Source organism: Pezoporus wallicus, unplaced genomic scaffold (assembly GCF_028554395.1).
Source record: "Pezoporus wallicus isolate ANWC-B61680 ecotype Strahan unplaced genomic scaffold, APGP_CSIRO_Pwel_v1 contig_3952, whole genome shotgun sequence".
Taxonomy (NCBI): Eukaryota; Metazoa; Chordata; class Aves; order Psittaciformes; family Psittacidae; genus Pezoporus; species Pezoporus wallicus.
The window spans coordinates 8,180,013-8,199,087 of record NW_026635034.1 but is presented as its reverse complement, the minus strand read 5'-3'; the positions used below and the strand labels follow the sequence as shown (position 1 = coordinate 8,199,087).

The 19,075-nt window shown below is 40.5% G+C and overlaps 1 long non-coding RNA gene across 1 annotated transcript in view; it reads left to right on the top strand.

The window, feature by feature from the left end:
- Window positions 1–5,878: 5,878 nt before the first annotated feature.
- Window positions 5,879–19,075, top strand: part of LOC130592758 (uncharacterized) — a 154,243-nt gene continuing 141,046 nt past the window's right edge. Inside the window, exons 1-2 of the long non-coding RNA XR_008970649.1 lie at window positions 5,879–5,922; window positions 7,815–7,926. This is a non-coding gene — a long non-coding RNA (uncharacterized LOC130592758). The remainder of the gene's footprint in view (window positions 5,923–7,814; window positions 7,927–19,075) is intronic.

The window sequence follows — 19,075 nt, the reverse complement described above, 5'->3', positions numbered from 1 at the left end:
GCTGATTTGCCTGTTCCAGGATAGATCAGCAGGGGTAACTGAACAGCAGCAGTGTTTAAGGATAGCAAAGAACTACTGTCTAGGGATTACTTTGAATCAGACTTAAAACTCATACACATGAAAACATTTACCAGCTAATTCCTGAAGTACTTGATGAGCTAAAAATGCATGCTCTCAAATGAGTTATGGCTGGGAAAGTAGCTGTAGAACAGAGGCAGTTTTTAAGAAGATACAGGCAGACATACCCTTTGATGGGAATGCCCATTCGGTGTCATCAGAATGTAAAGATATCTTCTGTGATTGTGGCATAACGAAGATAGTCTAAACATTATCAGTAGTATGTACAGAACTGTGAAATGCCAACTATAAAGACAAAAATGCCTGTTTCAAGCAAAGTTACGTAAAGAAGTGGGGAGCTTTAGTGCTATGAACTGAGTCTGTCTGAGCCTAGCCAGAGGAGGAAGTAAATAACCCAGATCCAAAGAGACTGTAGTTTAAAAATCAGCCTTCCAAGGTCTTGCTGTTAATGGTGCAGCCTAGACAGAGCACCTATTTCTCCTTGCTCTTTGTAATAATTCACCTCTAGAGCAATATTATAGATCAGCCACTGTGAATCAATAATATTTGCATGCACTTATGTGTAATTCATGCTAAGAAGGGTAAGCCAGAGCTAATCAAGCTAAAATATCATTTGTACACTTGGCAGCTCCCTTCTAACTTTGAACAGTCCAGTACATAAAAGCATAAGGATCAAAAGATCTAGAACTGAAATAGTGAGGACAGCTGATTTTTAAATGGAATGACTATAAAATTCAAGTGCCTCATGAAAGCGTATAGGTTTCTACAAAGCTAAATGACAGATCTTGCTAATACCGAAATGCAGGCAGTAAATTTCCCACAACCAGCCGATAGTTGTCAGATCTCTCTGACTAACACTTTCTGAACACCTCCCATGTATTTAGAAACCAAAATAATTCTTTTTCAGTACCTGGAGGAAGAACAGCTTGATGGATATCTATTATTTGTTTGATCACAAGTGAGAGCAAAGATCAGCCTCTATGCTAATCAGGGTTTTCTAGTCTGTGAAGAGATAATATTTCAGATCAGCTTGATTTATTTTAAGAACCTCACACCAGGATACCAGATACCTACCTCAAGCTGCAGCTATATTTTGTTTCCTGTTTATAAAATGTGGCAGCATCAACAATGCTTTGAATAAGGGCATAAAGATGTAAAATGCATATGCAATTATGTAGGTCCTAGATTTGAGGGGAGGGAGGTAAATTAATTGTGTCTGCATTTATCCATGGTATACTTACATGTAAAGAGCCTCTCCTTATCACTTGCAGATATTTCTAACGTGTTTGTGCATAAGCTATTTAATCGTTTGTGTTGGTTTTGGCTGGGCTGGAGTTAATTTTCTTCATAGTAGGTGGTACTGGGCTATGTTTTGGATTTGTGCTGAGAACAGTGTTGATAACAGGGAAGTTTTAGTTACTGTTGAGCAGTGCTTACACAGTCAAGGCTTTCTCTGCTTCTCACCCCGCCCCACAGGCTGGGTGTGCACAAGAAGCTGGGAGGGGTTGCAGATGGGACAGCTGACCTCAACTGACCCAAGGAATACTCTACATCATATGAAATCATGCTCAGTATATAAAGCTGGGAAGAAGGAAGGGGGATTTTCAGAGTGATGGCATTTGTCTTCCCAAGAAATCATTACACATGATGGAGCCCTGCTTCCCTGTAGATAGCTGAACACCTGCCTGACAATGGGAAGTGGAGAATGAATTCCTTGTTTTGCTTTGCTTGTGTGTGCAGCTTTTTCTTTACCTATTAAACTGTCTTTATCTCATCCCACGAGTTTTCTTATTTTTACCCTTCCAATTCTCTTCCCCATCCCACCTGGTGGGAGTGAGCGAGTGGCTGGGTGGTGCTTAATTGCTGGCTGGGGTTAAATGATGACACCCTTCTGAACCTAATCTAAATTTGCCATCTCTCCATAGAGAACTCACAGCTTTATCTCTGTATTCCAGACCTGTCTCATTCTGCTCAAAATAAAATTGTTCTGTCTTCTTAGCATTGCCTTGTGGTTGTCTGGCCATCAGCTTGAACTGAAGAGGACTAAAAGAGAGCTTTTAATCTTTCTCTCCAAGCTGCCTCCCTGTCACATCCTTCTTCAATCACTAGGGACAGCACTGCAATCCTGCTCATTACTTAGGCCAGTTGGAGTATCATACTTGTCTTGTAATGCTTTCTCTTCACAGTCACATCTAAATCGTGCGGTGTTGGCTGAGAATTTTTGTTTGTTTGTTTGTTTTAATCTTAGATATAATCCTACACACACAGCTAAAATGCTCATCCAGAGACTGTTCATCTTACATCCTGAAGTATCCTTTTTATAGGCATTGCAAATGGATTTTGCTCTGTCCATATCCATCTAGTACGTTGGTGCCAACACTATTTTCCTAGCTTGTTGCTTTACCTGTATCCTTACAAGACAAATGCAGGCAGTGGAGTTTAGTTTGGGCAGCAAAGAATTCCCTTGTATCTCATTTACACCAAATAAATGAAGGCACTCTGTTTTATTTAGAACTACTTGACTAACTTCCTTCTACTAACACATCCAGAACAGTTTGCATTCACTTCCAGCACCTCTTGCTTCCTTTTACAGGCTGGCTTGTGGTGGTTCACCCCTTCTTCTTTACTTACCCAGTGTGCTTCTTTCTGTTCTTTTCATGCACATTACATGGTCAAAAGCATTTCACAGAGCTGCTTCATTGTTCTGCTCAAATACCTAAATTGCCATCAACTATACAAAGATAAAATCATGTTCTTAGTGTATAATAAGATAAAATCATGTTCTTAGTGTATGATAAGATAAAATCATGTTCTTAGTGTATGATGCTGTCACTGATCATCCTGATAAATACTACTTCCTGAATATCTGCCTTCACTCTGCCTGACACCACCTCAACTCTTTCCTTAGACACAGATTGTACGCTCTTTGGTGTAGGGACCATGTCTGAGATACTGTTAATGGGGTAGAGCACCCACTTGTGACAATAACTATAACAAAAGCCCTGCAAACAGTATACTGGTATATATGTTCCTGGTTTAGTGTTCTGTGACTCTGGATATGCAAAACTTGCAGTCCATCATAACATGTACGACAAGTGTTAAGTTTATGCCCCATCCAAACCCCCCTACTTTGGTAGTGCTTATAGATTAATGTTTCGGCATTTACACGCTTGAAAATTGAATATTTTCAACATGTATGCTTAGAGGATTGTGGATACAGCAGCAATGAATAGTAAACTGAATATATAGACAGGTGGAGAGAATTTTGGTGGGAGAAAAAAAACCTATCTCTATTTGTATATGTAATAGTTCTCTATTCTATGATTTTCAGTATCAGAGTAATAGCAATGATTATGAATCTCAAGAAAACATTTTTTCATTAAGGACAGGAGAAAAGAGAGATAACTTCGATCTTTTGCCAGCATTCACTACAATATTCAACTGATCTGATCTGGGGAGAAATCCAAAATTAATACTGTCAAACTGAGCAGCAGATGTTGAAAAAGAATCAGGCACTGCAAGAAACTTGATGTGCCAATGAAAATTAGACAGACAGGAAATTCTCACTAAACAAAACTCAGCAGGTTACAGGGGCACAAAAAAAAAACTAGCTTAGATCATCCAGCCAGTTCATTTTCATGTAACCATATTAATAGGGTTTTTGTTTTTTACTTGTTATATATATTTTTGTATAATAATAATAAAAAAATCCTCTGTATGCTGTTTTAACCTTCTGCAAAGCACCTTTTCTCTTTTCACTGGAGTCTCAGCCAGATTGGCTTCACATTACTTGCAAGACTTTGTATTCTGTCCTCTACCTCGTCAGCACTTACTTCTCTTCAGCACCCATTGTTTGCCTTTGTATCTGGGTGTAGATAAAGAGGCATTAGTTGATTGTTTGCAAGAATGTGAAATAAATTTACATTCAGCAGAGTAATGGGTTTCCTTTTCCAGAGTCTAAGCCAAGGAACAGCTGAATTTAGAAGCAGACCTGTTTGCAGGATGGCTGCAGCATCTCAGTCTGTAAGTGGTTATGCACAGCGCAGGTACTTTTAGGGTGCAGAGTTTATGTTATCCCTAGATAGTTCAGACAAGAGCCCAAATATTGGAAAATGGAGTCTGCAGATTTGGAGATTCTTTTGCCAGCTACAGCTGCTGGGCCTCTCATTTAAGTTGTTAAAACAGATGTGATTAGGTCAAACATTTTTGAGCCAAAAGCTTGACAAACATAATAATTTGAAGACTAGAAAAGACTAATCTTCTGTGTCTTCTAACTCATCTCGTGTTTCCTCTCAGATAGCAGCTGCTGCTTTAAGTTGCACACAGCATTATTATTTTTGTTTCCCTGGTTTGACTCATTTCATTTGGAAATAGATCTCTTAGCTTGTTTTTGGCAAGCAGAATTCTGGCCCAACTGTGGATTTTTCTCTTGCTTTCACTCACTCACACATACTCTGCTTCCTTTGCTGTTTTTCCAGCTTTTTAGCTGTTCCTCCCTCTGCCATATTTCTGCAAGCTCTGGGGGCTCATGCATTAGCATCAGGCAGTATCTGTGAACTGACTGTGTCCTGGTACTTATGTACTGACTCAGTTAACACAGTAACAAATAAAGGCATGTAAAGAGATTATTTTGTTTTCAGGGATGTGAAAAATAATAATTAAAAAAAAATATTGCACCCTGATTTGTGTGTGTGCACATGTTAGAACTGTGAGTTAATGTTACTGGAACTGCAGTTAATGTTACTGGCTTTGGACTGAGTACATCTGCTGTATGTAAGCCAAGACCCTTACCAGATGGCAAACCTTTCATCTGAGTTGGATAAAGATAGGTAATCAGCAGTGTGCAGATTAACTGTTGCACTGGCAAGTTTCTGAGTTTCCCTGTACTGGTTTAACTGATCTCTTGTTTTCTTGGGTTATGGATGAGTATAGGTCAAAGTGGTGCAGATTTTGATATGCCTTTCAGAGGTGGAGACAGGAATTCACATAGAACTGTGTACAGTTTTCCTTTGGTGGCAGCACAATGGAAGTTTTTAATCAGTGAGACACAAGTAGGGACCGTGCCACTACATCAATGAATGCTTAGCAGTGCAAGGGCACAGGGAGGTTTTTCTGGATAGTCTTAAATTCTTCACATATGTATTGTGCCAATAGTATCCTGCTAGCTCTATTATCTGATAATTATCCAGAAGTTTCTCTTCAGAAATTGTAATTCCATAGATTGAGCTACATGCGATTCCCTTCTTCCCAGGCCCATCAAGCCATTCCATGCAATTTAGAACAATCCTTAGACAAAACTTAACACAAAAGGGAAGTAGAAATCACTAAAGAGAAACTAATCCCTGTGTTTAGACTCAAAGGTCTCTATGGGAATAAGGAACCAAATCCAGATCTCACTGGGTTCTGAGAAAGGTTCACCAACATTCTTTCCAGATCTTGTCCCTCCCTCTGGCTCAGGGGTAGAAAAGCAAAGGCAAACATAGCAGGGTTTGTTACAAAGCAGATACAACTCAATGGGTATTTTGCCTGTATTTTGCTTTTTATGAAGTGGAGTCCCATCTTAGTTCTACTAATTAACTGTCACAAAATTTTGGGCTCAGATCTGAGTTTTTAGTTTGGATGAGCCTGGAACAGCAGGTGAAAGAGATGGTATCTTGGACCAGCTGTAGATACCCAGTGTAATGCAGGACAAAGTGGGTAATTCTGAAAACTCTGCCAGACAATCAGACTGAAGTTGCTGTCAAGCATGGAGAATGCCAGGGTGAGTGGATGGTATCAATACTTTCTCTGTTTTTCATTACAGGATGTTTTCCTGAATTGATTACAACCTGGTGGAGCTGCTGGGTAAGTTAATGAATTTATTTGGGTAGGGAGAGTACTGGTGGTGGAGCAGCACAGGTTTTTATGTATCCAGCTTCAAATATCGTAACAGATCTGATTTTCACAATCTGAGATTCAGGCCACTGAATCCAGAGCAGAGCTGACTAAAAAAGCATATATTTTGCTAAAAGTGTTGCTTTGTGTTAAGCATGTAGTTAACTGTTTTCCCAAACTGGTACTTCTCTCAGGTTTTATTAGCACTCTTAGCACCCTAAATAAGATTGGAGTAAAGAAAGAAAGCAAAATTTCTCTGACGAATATGTCAGTTAAATGTCTTTCTTTTTCCCTGAAGAAGGTTATAATGGGTTTGGTTTTTTTTCAGCTCTGCAGAGGAACTGAAGTGATACATGAGCACTTAGCAATAAACATTTTTAATGGAGACCCCTATCCCCAGCTTAATTTCTGCCCTCACTCATATTGCATTAATCAATACTAGTGATGTTCCTAGTGGTTTCATTGCACCCTGTGAACAATTTTGCTGCTTGGCATTACTGAAACGTGCCTTGAGTGTATTTTGATACTCAGATTTAATAACAGGGGATCCAATATTGATTTTAAATGGGAAATTGTTTGTGTATGTGTACGCACATCTCTGTTTTTCTATGCACCAGTTTCCTGTGCACTGAACAGTCATACTGCAGTCCAGCACCGTGACTGTTACAATACTGAAAGGTTATCTGAAATGGTACAGACCATGAAAGTAGTGATTAGAGGGAAGTGATTAACTGACTAGTATGACCTTGCTTCACTGCAAATTGCATGTAAGTTTTCCCCTGATATGACATTCAGTGTTACTCACACACATGTAATTTTTACCAAGCATTCTTGGAAGTACAAGTATTCACAAAATTTAATCTGTAATACTATCTGTCAAATAATAGTATGACTCTCTGTGTGCATGGGTTCAGGTCTTAAATCTGAACTTCTGAAGCCAGTATTTCTAGTTACCCACAATTCCTTTTCTGAGCAAAATGCACCCATGGGAAAAAAGGAAAGTGGAACCTTAAACAGGCAAATGAGATCTGCAGGCTTAGAATGGGGTTTCTGCTGCTGGTATTTATAATCCTTCAAAACTGCATAGTTGAATTTAATTTTCAGTGATGTGTACTACTTTCCCATCAGCCAGAAAGAGACATATGTGCTATTCAAACCCATTTCAAGCCATTTTTAGAGGGCTTATATGGGCCATTAAGACTTCTAAGGATTTCAGCCCCTGGGAACAAACTTTGCATCTTTTTGCACTCTCATCTACACAGAACAAAGGCATTGGGCTATGCAGGAGTCCTAACTTTTAGCTGAGCTTCATCAAAACACAAGTGAAAAGTCATTTCAAAAGATCTCTAGAAGCTATTTCATTATTGTATTTAAGTATTTTAAGAGGTTTTCTCAAACCATACTTCTAACTGCTAACTCAAGCCACGGCACTGAAATGTTTATGTGTACTCATGGTTCAAGAAAAAATATGCCGCTGACATTCACAGAAAATTCAGTCTATATATTTCACAGGCCAATGAGTTGCAGTATTAAAAGAAAGATTAGGGGTTCTTGAGTTTAGAGGTAGCCAAAATAAGGAACAAAATGAAAGTGGCTGGTCAACTTTAATTTTTAATGGTTCATAAATTTCCAGGCAATGAACACACTTTTCTTTTAATTTACAGCAGATTATTCCTTGGCATATGGGACATGAAGGCTTCTACAAATGCTCTTACAGTAACTTTCCATTTCCATCAAACAATGTACTTCTGTTGGGACACTTTCATACAGTCCTCCAGGGACCTGCTCACCAATACACACCATCTCAACACACCCTTTGAGTAGGTCAAGAAAATATCACTGCCTTTCTTCTCCCACTACAGGGTGACATGAGAGCAGACAAGGAGCACTGTACTGAAGCTGATGATCTATCACAGAAGTATGGCCTTAGACCTTCTGTTTTCTATGTAGGTTAACAGAAACCTCTTCTTGCAGGTAACTGCCTTTTTATGTAAGAGAATTTTCTATTATTTTATAACAAAACCAGATATTTGAAAGCTGTATCTATATAAATACAGACTGCCTCTATAAACATCCTTAAATTAAAATACATCCTTAAATTAAAATACCTTGCATTTATTAAGCATGTTTCTAGTTACCAAAGCTTTCTGTGATTTTTCTCAGCCACAAGCCTTTAGCAAAAAAGATGATAGCCATAATATGTGTACGTCCATCATATGGATAAAATGTTTGTATTCAATTTAAAAACTATTTTAAAAATGACTGCACAATGAGGGTGCATAAATCACTGGAGTTTTTGGTATCATGCTACACATATCCAAGATTTGTAAAGGGGCTACATTCAGTATTCATAAAATTAAAAAAACCTTATTATATCACAACAGCTCTACTACGATGAAGATAAAGAGCTTTGTCTTAAGGAATATGTACAGTTGCATATTTTTATATAGACAGAGAGGATGATATTAATCTGTAGACTTTTGGATAATGCATAATGCAGACTGTCTTCCATGGCATTGAATTCTGACATTTTTCATAACACATATAGAGCAAGCCATATGTATCTGGGGGTTCTAGGTAACACTTGCTCTGTATTTGCCACTGTTGAGTTGTTGCAGCAGCAGGAGCTGCCACTGAGAGAGGTTTGGGTATGTTTGTCCATGCTGGACAGCCAGCCTGTCATGTGGCTTGGGTCCATGTACCCAAGACACTCTGATGGCTGATCACACAGACATGACCAGTATTTTATTGGAAGCTATAAAAATAAAAGAGTTAAACTCTTCTCCACAAGTCCTGTGAATTGCAAAAAGGTCTAACGTGTCATTCCTGCAAGTGAATTTGGGCATAGGGAAACATCTCCTAACACTCAGAGGCTTCTAACATCACTTTGGATAAATGATTCTCTGGCATGGCGGAAGAAGAGATCTTTCTGCGATTTGACTTAGAGATGAAATTAGAGCACTCTCGGTGTCTTTTGTAGTTTCTGTCCTGTGAGTTCCAGCCCAAGAAAGACAAGCTGGAGTATAGTGGCATGCATGGAGGGCCTATCTTGTCTCCCTTTCCTCTTCTTCACTCCTAGCTCTGCAAAATCATCTGTTTAGTTGGTTAGATGTGTATGTACACAGTCAGAAAAGGGGTAGAAAAGGATTTTGGCCCTCATGGTATAAAACGTGGCTTATGGTAGTGAAGAGGAGAGTAGCATATGTAACGAGACTGGTCATCAGGAGACAAAGCAAATTATTACTGCTTTGCTTGAAACTTGAATCAGCAGAGCACATCCAGAGAGCAGTCGCTGGTCTGCTGCCAACGGTAAAACAGGCCCCAGTCGGGGTCACCTTTTCCCCCAGACCCAGAAGCACATAGAAGAGGTGACCCTGTCTGGGAGCTCAAGGGATCACAGAGCATCTGCTCTCCCGCACACCATCTGGGCTGGGGAAGCGGTAATCAGACTGGAGCCGGCACATTGGCTGCTTGCACCAGGCTCAGGTTGGTGAAGACGTCTCCGCAGCCCTTCCTTCACCTCGCTGAAGTGTCCTGGCCCTGTGAGCACATAAGGCACAGTCAGAGGAGCACTTCTGTTCCTATTTTATCTGTATAAATCATGGCTGTGCTGCTGGGCAGATCTGTGGTAAATGGTAACCTGCTTGATCCTGCTCGGTTATCAGGCGGGCCCTGCTGCCCTAAGGCAGGCCCTGGCCTGGCTCAGCTGCCTCAGGAAAGACTTCCAGCCCCTCAGGTGATGTTGATGACAGCACTACAATGAGCTGCAAGACAACTTCTCCAGAGGTGAAGCAGCCCTGGCAGGTGATCCATGCTCTGTGAGACACTCAGAACAAACCTCCCCCCTGGCGATGTGGGGTTCAGTCAGTGCCTCTCGGTGCTTTCCTCAGGCTGAGGCAGGGGCTGGGTTTGAAGGACAGACTGTCCCCTGAGCTGTACCTGCGGGTCACTCCTGCTTTCCCAGCACCTCACTGGGCCTTAGTGGCAGGCACCCTCTCTCTTCTGTAAGGCTCTCATGGGCTCTACCAGGAGGACATAGTGACCTGCAGGCCCATAGTGTCAGGAAAGTGTGAGGCTCCCTGTGGATCCTGAAGCCGATGAAGTGCTGTTTCACCCCAAGGACATGTATCCTTATGGCCCCTTCTCCCCAGAGAGGTCCCTGGTGGAGCACAGGCCTGAGGTGGCACAGAGACCTCCCCTCACCATCACCTCCTGTAGGGCCAGCAGTGTCCCTTCCCATCTGGTGGGGAAGGAAGGAATAAAAGCTGCCCTTTAGCCTGCCACAGCAGCGGATCGTGGAGAACCTCTCCCAGTGTTGCAACCACGTTGCGTTGCAGACTGTCCCTCTGCCCCTCAGCCCCGCAGCTTGGCTACGTGGTGCAGGCAGCCTCATCCATCAGGGACTGTGCCAGTCACGTTTCCTTGCAAGAGTTGGCCAACTGAGAACACCCAACACAAACAAATGAGGTGTTTCAACAGCAAAAAGAAAAATTCGGGGCAAGAACACAGGAATTTGTGGGGGTTTCAGTGAATGAAGAACAGGCCAAATCTGCAGCAAAACAATGCGCATTCGTTGCCACACTGCTTTGCCTCTGCTTTGCCAGCATCTGGTATAACAAAATACTGTGGAATAAGATGTCCTTGCAGCCTTTCCATCCACACACTGAGCATCCTCACATTTCATAAGCTCCAAACACCTCTAAATATTTAGCTGCTTACACAAAGTACTTGACTTCAAGAAATGAACTTCTGCTGTCATTGGCACTATCAAAAAAGAATGGGAAAACTCAGACTCTACACAGGTAAAATTTGAGTTATTAACCTACTGGTTATGTTTCTCAGGATGAAGAAGCAGCATGAATTACAACTGATTCCTTTTTTTTGCAGCCTTACCCATGGCAATATCACTATCTGCTGACCATCAGTATAAAAATCTATCCCAGCAAGGCTAGGCTGGGATCTTTCAGGATTTCATGCAAATTAAATGAATGTAATTCTTGGTGTGATGCTATTATCTCACATCCATTCTTTGTGTTATATACCTTCTAATTTTCCTAGCAAGTCCTCCTGTTATTTAGTATGAACTAGTTTTCTTGCTGTAATCTGAGATGATGGCTACCTTGTACCTAATTTGTGGGTGGCTTTTGTTCCCCCTTTTTATTTCTTGATGCCAGGGGGACTAGTGTTTGTTAACAATATTTTTTTATAAATCTCTTTCTTTTCAATGCCACAGCATGCAATTCCTATGACTGCTGTGTCATTCCTCTCCCTTAGGTTTCTTGGTAACAAAATCCAAGTGATAATTTTTCTTGATGAATAGTAAATTCACAATTGTTTATTGAGGAGATCAAACTACTTCCAGTTTCAGGTTGAATTCAGAGAATAGTTTAGGCCAGAAACTGGTTAGCATATAGAAAAGCTGAAATGTTTTAAAAGAAGAATTTGGAGATTTTCAGTTTAGGTTTTTGTTGAAAAATTGACCCAACTCAAAGACTAAACAAAGTTTTAAGTCAGTGGAAAAGATTCCATATTAGGGCTAATGGAATGTTTCATAAGGACCACAGAAAATCGTTCCATGCACCCTCATACACAAAATAAGGTAAGAATTTGACCAGACCCCATTTTGGAGGGAAGGTGCTATACATGAAAGCAAAACAGAGAAGTCACCAGTGCTTGTAATTCCTGTTTGCCAGGTGTTGTGACTGGGGAGAGGAGGAGGGTCTCTTTTAAAAAGTACCTCCTTAGTCTGTCATTGTCTAGTGGGGTATTACCCAGAGACAGTTGGCCTTGCATCACCTCCCTCACACAGTGATTTCCCTCTGCCTTTCCAGCTATTTTTCAAACCCAGCATGCAGCATTTGTTATCTCACATGTATTACTGGTGTCACTATAGGGTCAGCATATTTATCCGTATAACACACCTGACTTAATGTCTGAGAGATCGTGTAAGTCTATTAATACTGTATTGCAAAATATACTGTACTTGTTCTCAGCAGTTTTGTATGTTTGAAGACATTTACACTGGAGCAAAATCAGGATAAAATGAAACTGAGACTGTGAAGTTGGTCAGTGTTTTAGTCTTTCCCTCCGGATAAAGATCCTTAGTGGTGTAATGTGGCTGCAATCCATTAGAGTCCAGCTACATGGGTATTATGTTAAAGTATATTGCAGTCAGTGGTGTGATGCTGTTATGCTCTAGTGGAGGATCTGGTCTGGTTTTTGCCATCATTTGCTCTGCTGAGCTGAGTAAATATGGCAATTTCTTGGATTGTCAGTAAGAAGGTCACTTTTACTCTTCAATTCCTTCTCGCCCACTCTAATACAATCACTCACTTCCAACTTCCAAACTTTTTAGATTTGACTTTATGGCCAATGCAGGTTAAAACAAAAATCACCAATACATGTAAAATGTGTACATGTGCTCAGGGAAGACAAAGGCACTGCTGTTCCTGCTGCCAGTAGCAAACAAGGGATGCTGCTGCTGCTGCCTTTGGCTTCCTAGTCCAGATGCATGTGTCTCATGTGTAGTCCAATAAAGAGCTATCTTCAGATCAAGACATAACTTGCAGACAAGACCGAACCTTATGTCTCTCCATGAAGAGCCACATATTCTCTTCAAGGCTCCTTGTATGACATTGAGTTGTCTCAGTATAGGTGTTTTGTGAGCCCTAGGTGGAAATGTTTGGCCTCCAACTTTTATCCCAGAAATGTGTGGATTTCCCCTGGGTCTTGCGCTGTGTCTGCTAGTTACATCCAAATGTTTTGAATACTCTAGGACTGTCCTGGGTTCAGCAGTAGAAGTCATTTTTCTCTTTCTTAGTAGCTGGTGCAGCTCTGTGGTTTTTACTTTGGGCCTGGGAACAGTGCTGATAACACCAACGTTTGTAGTTACTGCTCAAATGTTTACGCTGACCAAGGACTTTGTGAGCCTCATGCTCTGCCAGGGAGGAGGGGAAGCCAGGAGGAAGCAGAGACAGGACACCTGACCCAAACTGATCAAAGAAGTATTCCGTACCACAGCACGTCATGCCCAGGATGTAACTGAATTACCCGGAAGGGCTAGGTCCCTGTGGGGTTGAACTAGGTATCAGTCAGTACTTGGTTGGGCAGGGTGGGGTGAGTTGTCGGTCAGCTGGTGGTGAGTTGTTGCATTCTCTTCCCTTGTTATTTCTCTTATCATTATTATTACTGGTGGTAGCAGCAGTGATTTGTGTTATACCTTAGTTACTAAACTGTTCTTATCTCAACCTGTGGAGTTGCATTCTTTCGATTCTCCTTCCCATCCCTCCAGGAGCAGGGGGAGGGCAAGAAGGGGGGGGAGTGAGTGAACGAGCTGTGTGTCTGGGTTTAAACCATGACAAGGACATATAAATGACACTTCTAGTTGGGTTTGGTTTGTTGTTTTTTTTTCCTTAAATTGAGTCTTTATGTTCTTGCAGGTTTTGGTACAATATACTGTCAGCTGTCTGCAATATTCCTATCATCTTCACAGGTGCATGCAATCGTTCTTGCTCCTGACTGCAAAGCCCATGTGCTCTGCAGCATCCCACTGCATTTTCCCTCACTCCCTTCGCATTCTATACAGAATTGCAGGATGCTTTGCAATCTCCATCTGGCTAGTACAGAGGAGGAGCATGGCAGAGTTAATCCGTTTCCTTCACTCCTTATTGAGCAATTAGGCAAATAAAAATGATCTTGTTTATAGATACTCAAAGAGGCTGTAACTCACTTGGTCTTGTAATAAATTTACATCCATCAGGGTGGAGCCAGGGGCAAGTCTGGAGTTTCATCAGTGGCTGATTTGTAGCTTCACTCTTGGGATAGGAACAAAATTTTTAAAGTTCCCAATACTGGAGCACTTTGTTTAAATTCCTGGTCACAAAAAATTGAACTGGCTTTAAAAAAGTGAAATTCCTCACTATAGCATCCATCCTTAATAAAAATGGGATAATTACCAGACTGTTACAATTTACCCAGCATGCCTCTGTTAGGCTGTGCCTTTAAATTTGCAGAGACAAGTAGCTGTGCTTCTCAAAGGGTTGCTACAAAGCTGGTTTCAGCACTGCTGCTTCATTTTGGTAAGACTTTTTAGCTCTTGTTATAAAATTTTCTGTTTGAGGTGAAAGTTGATCTCTTCTTACATGGTATTCCTAAGAAGATTTGGCTTACCAGGTAGCAACTAATGAATGAGTTATAAATAGCTGTGTATATTGTTGTTGCGGTTTTTAAAGTTTCACCCCGTAAAGAAGTCTTCTCTAGAATTATTGTTTTGAATGTCTCCTAACAAATGCTGACTGTGTATGGTGTGTTTTAATCCTTTGCACTTTTAGTAGAAGACCTCAAATTGATCTGTTGGCTAGAAAGTGGATTTAGTATCCAATTTGAAGCAGCTGCTTATTCAACTCTGGGACAAGAACAGTAATGACTGAAGGTTGTTATCAGTTGATTGTTACTGAGTGGTTTAAACGAAATGAGGTTTTGGAGTATTAGTCAATTTTTCTATGGACTGTTTTCCATGTAACACTTGGCACCCTTGTTGGCCTTCGCTAGTGAAGTGTTCAATGTACCATAGAAAATCAAGCTCTTGTGTCAGGTGTGAGGTATATTGGCAGGATCAAGGGAGAGGGAGGCATAGGGGAGAGCTGTGTTATTTTTGCTTGTATCTTATTTGTTGTTTCTATGCCTAAAGTCTTTTAGCAACCTTAAAGCATCACTCACAAAGACTACATTAATGTAAGGTATTTACAAACTGAAGAAACTCTGCTTCCAGAGTTGTTTTGGAAGTGTTATTAATGGTAATATGTAAATAAATCAGGAAGCAACCAAAAGAACAAGAAGATTAGCTGATTTCCATTTAATTGAAAGTATCACTAAAAAGGGGGAGGGGGCATAGTTATTGAAGAGAAAAGGGTCAAATAGATAAAAAATTAATGGTAGTTGCAAGCTGCCATGAAACACCACAGAATGAAGAAAATTGCTTTTTTAATCTTTGGTTTGTTTGGCTGTTTTATTGTGTTTATAATGAATCACGCAGAAATACAAGTGAGAAAACAATAGCAAAGACCTGCGGTGAAATACTGTGGAGATTTATAGTGGTGTGGAAATGCACAAGTGCTCAAATACATTGTCCCATTTTGATTGAAGGTTCATGTCTACAACCTGGTTTATCTCCTTGCATCTCATGCCACTGGATTTAAGTCTGCAGAATATAAAAATGACTGTGCATTTTGCTCAAGCACACTTGCAATCCATCTTGTAAAATAAAAAACAAGCCACCGCAACCTCTCAGCTATGGGAATATTCAACAGTCTCATTAATTTTCAGAAGTCTCCGGTGGGACATCATTTTCTTTTATCTTCTCACAAATAGCCTATAGAATTATATGCATCTTGTGCTGGTTTGGTATTGAGTGTGCTATAGTTATCTATTATTTAACATTTTGGCCAAGGTTTGGTTTAATGAACAATTCATCTTTTGCTCTACATTCGTTCCCTTGTGATTAATGAAGGTTACCAGCCTATGACTGCAAAGTGCCATGGGTTCTCTCCTTTACCTAATCCTATTTAAGTGCATTTTGGTCTTATTTTTTCTAGTCTTTCCTTTGAGCTAATAATTTTTCTCACAGGTGCTAAGTAATGTCTTCTGGTTACATATTGCTATGCTAGTGTCCATAGGGAGGCTACAAAGCTCACTGATGCTGTCATACCCTGTATTTATTGTTAGGAATTCTGGTAATACAAAGTGGGGTCAAAGGGGCTACAGCTTTTAGTTTATATTTACAGAGATTCTACTAGCTTTTCTGATTTATTGACTTTTGTGATCAGTTTGACAAATGAAGACATACTGGAATCATACAAGAAATAATGATATTTTCAGTTTCATCATGAACCTTTGCTAGTGTTAAGGTGCTGTATAATAGTCTGTGGTTCAGCTATTCCCCAGTTCCCACAGGAGAAAATAATTAGTGTTTTAAGAATAACTTCAGGCTCTTTTTTAATGGACTATGGGAAGTATATTTGCTTAAGTTTCATAGCTCAGAATTTTCGAAGGATTTGACAGAATAAAATAGACTATGCCCATATAAAACAACATCTACAGTGAGTAATTCCTAATGTGTGAAGAATGGTGATGTGTAGTGGTTTTAGGGGGGGAAGGAGGAGTTTAAGTGCGGATGTGGGTTTTTGGGTTTATTTGGTTTTGTCTAAGTAGGTGGGGCTTTTTGCTCCCTTTGATAGACTTCCCCAGTTACCTCAGTCCCAATATGTACTCTGCTCTTGTGAAACCCCACCTAGAGTGCTGAGTTCAGCCCTGGGGCCCACAGCACAAGGGGGACATGGATCTGCTTGAGCAAGTCCAGAAGAGGCCACACAAATGCTCAGAGGGCTGCAGCACCTCTGCTATGGGGACAGACTAAGAGAGCTGGGCTTCTTCAGTGTGGAGAAGAGAAGGCTTCAGGAAGACCTCAGAGCAGCTTCCAGTACCTAAAGGGGCCAACAAAGAATCTGGAGAGGGACTTTTTACAAAGGCATGTAGTGATAGGACAGGGGGAAATGGCTTTAAGCTGAAAGAGAGGAGATTTACATTAGACATCAGGAAGAAATTCTTTACTGATGGTAGTGAAGCACTGGCACAGGTTGTCCAGAGAAGCTGTGGATGCCCCATCTCTTGAAGTGTTTAAGGGCAGGTTGGACGGGACTTTGAGCAATGTGGTCTAGTGGCAGGGTGGGGTGGAACTATATGATCTTTAAGGTCCCTTCCAATTCTGTTTGCTGAGTTTCTGTTTGCTGCTGCGCAGGAGATTTCCATGAGATTGTTAGGTAGGTTTTTCCTCTTCGAGAATGGAATATCAAGCTGGGACTAAGCTTTAAAAATAATGTTTAAGTCCAGTTAAGGCAGATTTCACTTATGGCTTATTGGTTAAATTGTAGAAAAGACATGTCCAGCTTGTACTTCTCTAGAGTGAGCTTGTGCATCTCACTTACAATGAATGAAACTTCTTTGATCTGTGCATATTGGGAACTGGGCCTGTGCCCACAGGTCTTGATGAGTCTGACACTGTGAATCAGCTGCACAGAGCAGGGAGGAGTTAATCTTCATATCATTAGTGGCCAGTGTCAGAGTCCAGAAATGACGGGGAGTGATCGTGTGACTGTTGCATGCGATACAATGACTGGGAGACTTGTAGTACTTTGCCACTCTGTGCTTTTTGTTTTCCATTCCTTGTTTTTATATCAACACAACACCAACACATGCACATGCAAACACGTGCACACACGTGCAGTGTATGCCTGTTTTACGAAGCTGTAGGAAAATTACAGTTGTGGTTTAAAAGCAGGTGGAAATGCATGTATCCACACCATCATCTGTTAGGAAGATGGAAGTTCCATTCTTTTCATTTTATCAGTAAACTTTTACTCTCTCTTTCCTTTGAACAGTTTTGGGGGTTTGTTTTTTTTTTTCAATAATAATCTCATGCCACTGTGTGAGATGATGTTCAGTGCAGCATAGACTGTTCTAATGGCTGATTTCAATAATAAAAGACAACAGGAGACTAAAAGGTGCAGTGCAGGAAGCTGGGAAACACATTCCTTTCCCCAGAGGGTGTACTTAGCTTTGTGCCTTTGATCACTTGAGAAGTATCATTAGAGTACAAAATGGCAGGCACTAGGGAACATTACAGCAATTATAATGTGATAGTTTAAAAAAAAATATCAAAAGAAGTTTGAACTTATTTGGAAGTTTACTCCCATGAAGGACTGATCACAGCTGAAGGATAAGATGTTCTAATAGATAAAATACAGACGCTCTACTGGGACTTTTCTTCAGATATTGACTCCCAAGTTAGCTCTGGTGCAGAACAGTCTGTACAGAACAGACTATATTTACAAGTTCAATAAATCTAATCTGGGTACACACTTTATCATTACTTACACTTTGTACTGCACTAGCACCTGCAAGCCCTTGTTGCTCACCTAGTTCTCACTGTGCTAAGAACTGTACAAACATAGAACAAAATAAACCCAGGCCATGGAACAAGAAAAGTCTCAGAAAGGCTTTAGACAATGAGGCTGCAACATAGTTGCTGGCACTTGGAAAATCAAAGTATTTGTTGAATATCTTGCAGATCACTATACAAATATTGTTGTAGCTTACTGCATATTGTTATGAAGTGGGTTTGTATTTTATTTCTTAGTTCTTAAAGAACTAAGTTCTTAAAGAACAGAGGAATTTGAATTCCTCTGTCATTTGAAATGACAGTGTTTTATCAAGTTTTTTAGTAGCACCTTGCCAATAGAGAGCCAGACTTTGCTTCGTGACCTTAAAGAAACCACTTTTTTGGTCAGAGGAACTGCTGTTGTTTGGGACAGCAGGCCAGATGAGATACCATTTGTATATATTTCTGCTGTCCAAAGCCTTGGGAATAAAGCTTACAGAAAAGACTATTTCCACTTTCTTCTTCTCTATAGGACCAATGGTGAATCATGCCAGTTCTAGCAGCTAGGGACGTGTGTGTTTGTATGTGTGAACAGGAACATGAGCTAGAGATTTTCACACAACTTCAAGCATTAACTTCAGTGTTTTGAAAGCATATTGTATGGTGTTCAGTAAAAATGCTAGGTGACTAATAGAGCAAAATGCAAGACTTCAATGTAAAACAAGAAGACTGCAGACTCGGAGATCTCCTCTGCTTCATATTTAAACTGCCTAAATAAAACCAGTGCAAGTACTGCACAAAATCCACTAATAAGCACAGCTTTTAAATATGCCTTTTACTACCCCGTCACAAGCTGTATTGATCGTGCTCACATGCAACAGCCTTAACATAAAATACAGTAGGTAAAAAGAGAAATAACCTAATTCGTGTGTGCGGGGGGAGTGGTAAAGTTCCAGTTGAACACTTATAGAACAAATCTTGTGGTAATGTGGCAAAAGAACTTCAAACAAACTGTCTTATCATCATCATCAACAACAACCAAAACAGGCAGCCCCCATAGCCTTGGCATTTCAATTTTCTGCTAATTTTCTCTTGTTTGCATCAGATGTGTTGCCTATTTTCCTTAGTTCATGGGTGTCTTGCTGTGACAGGAGCTTGGAGAGCAGTAAGCGCAGCCCATTTTCATAA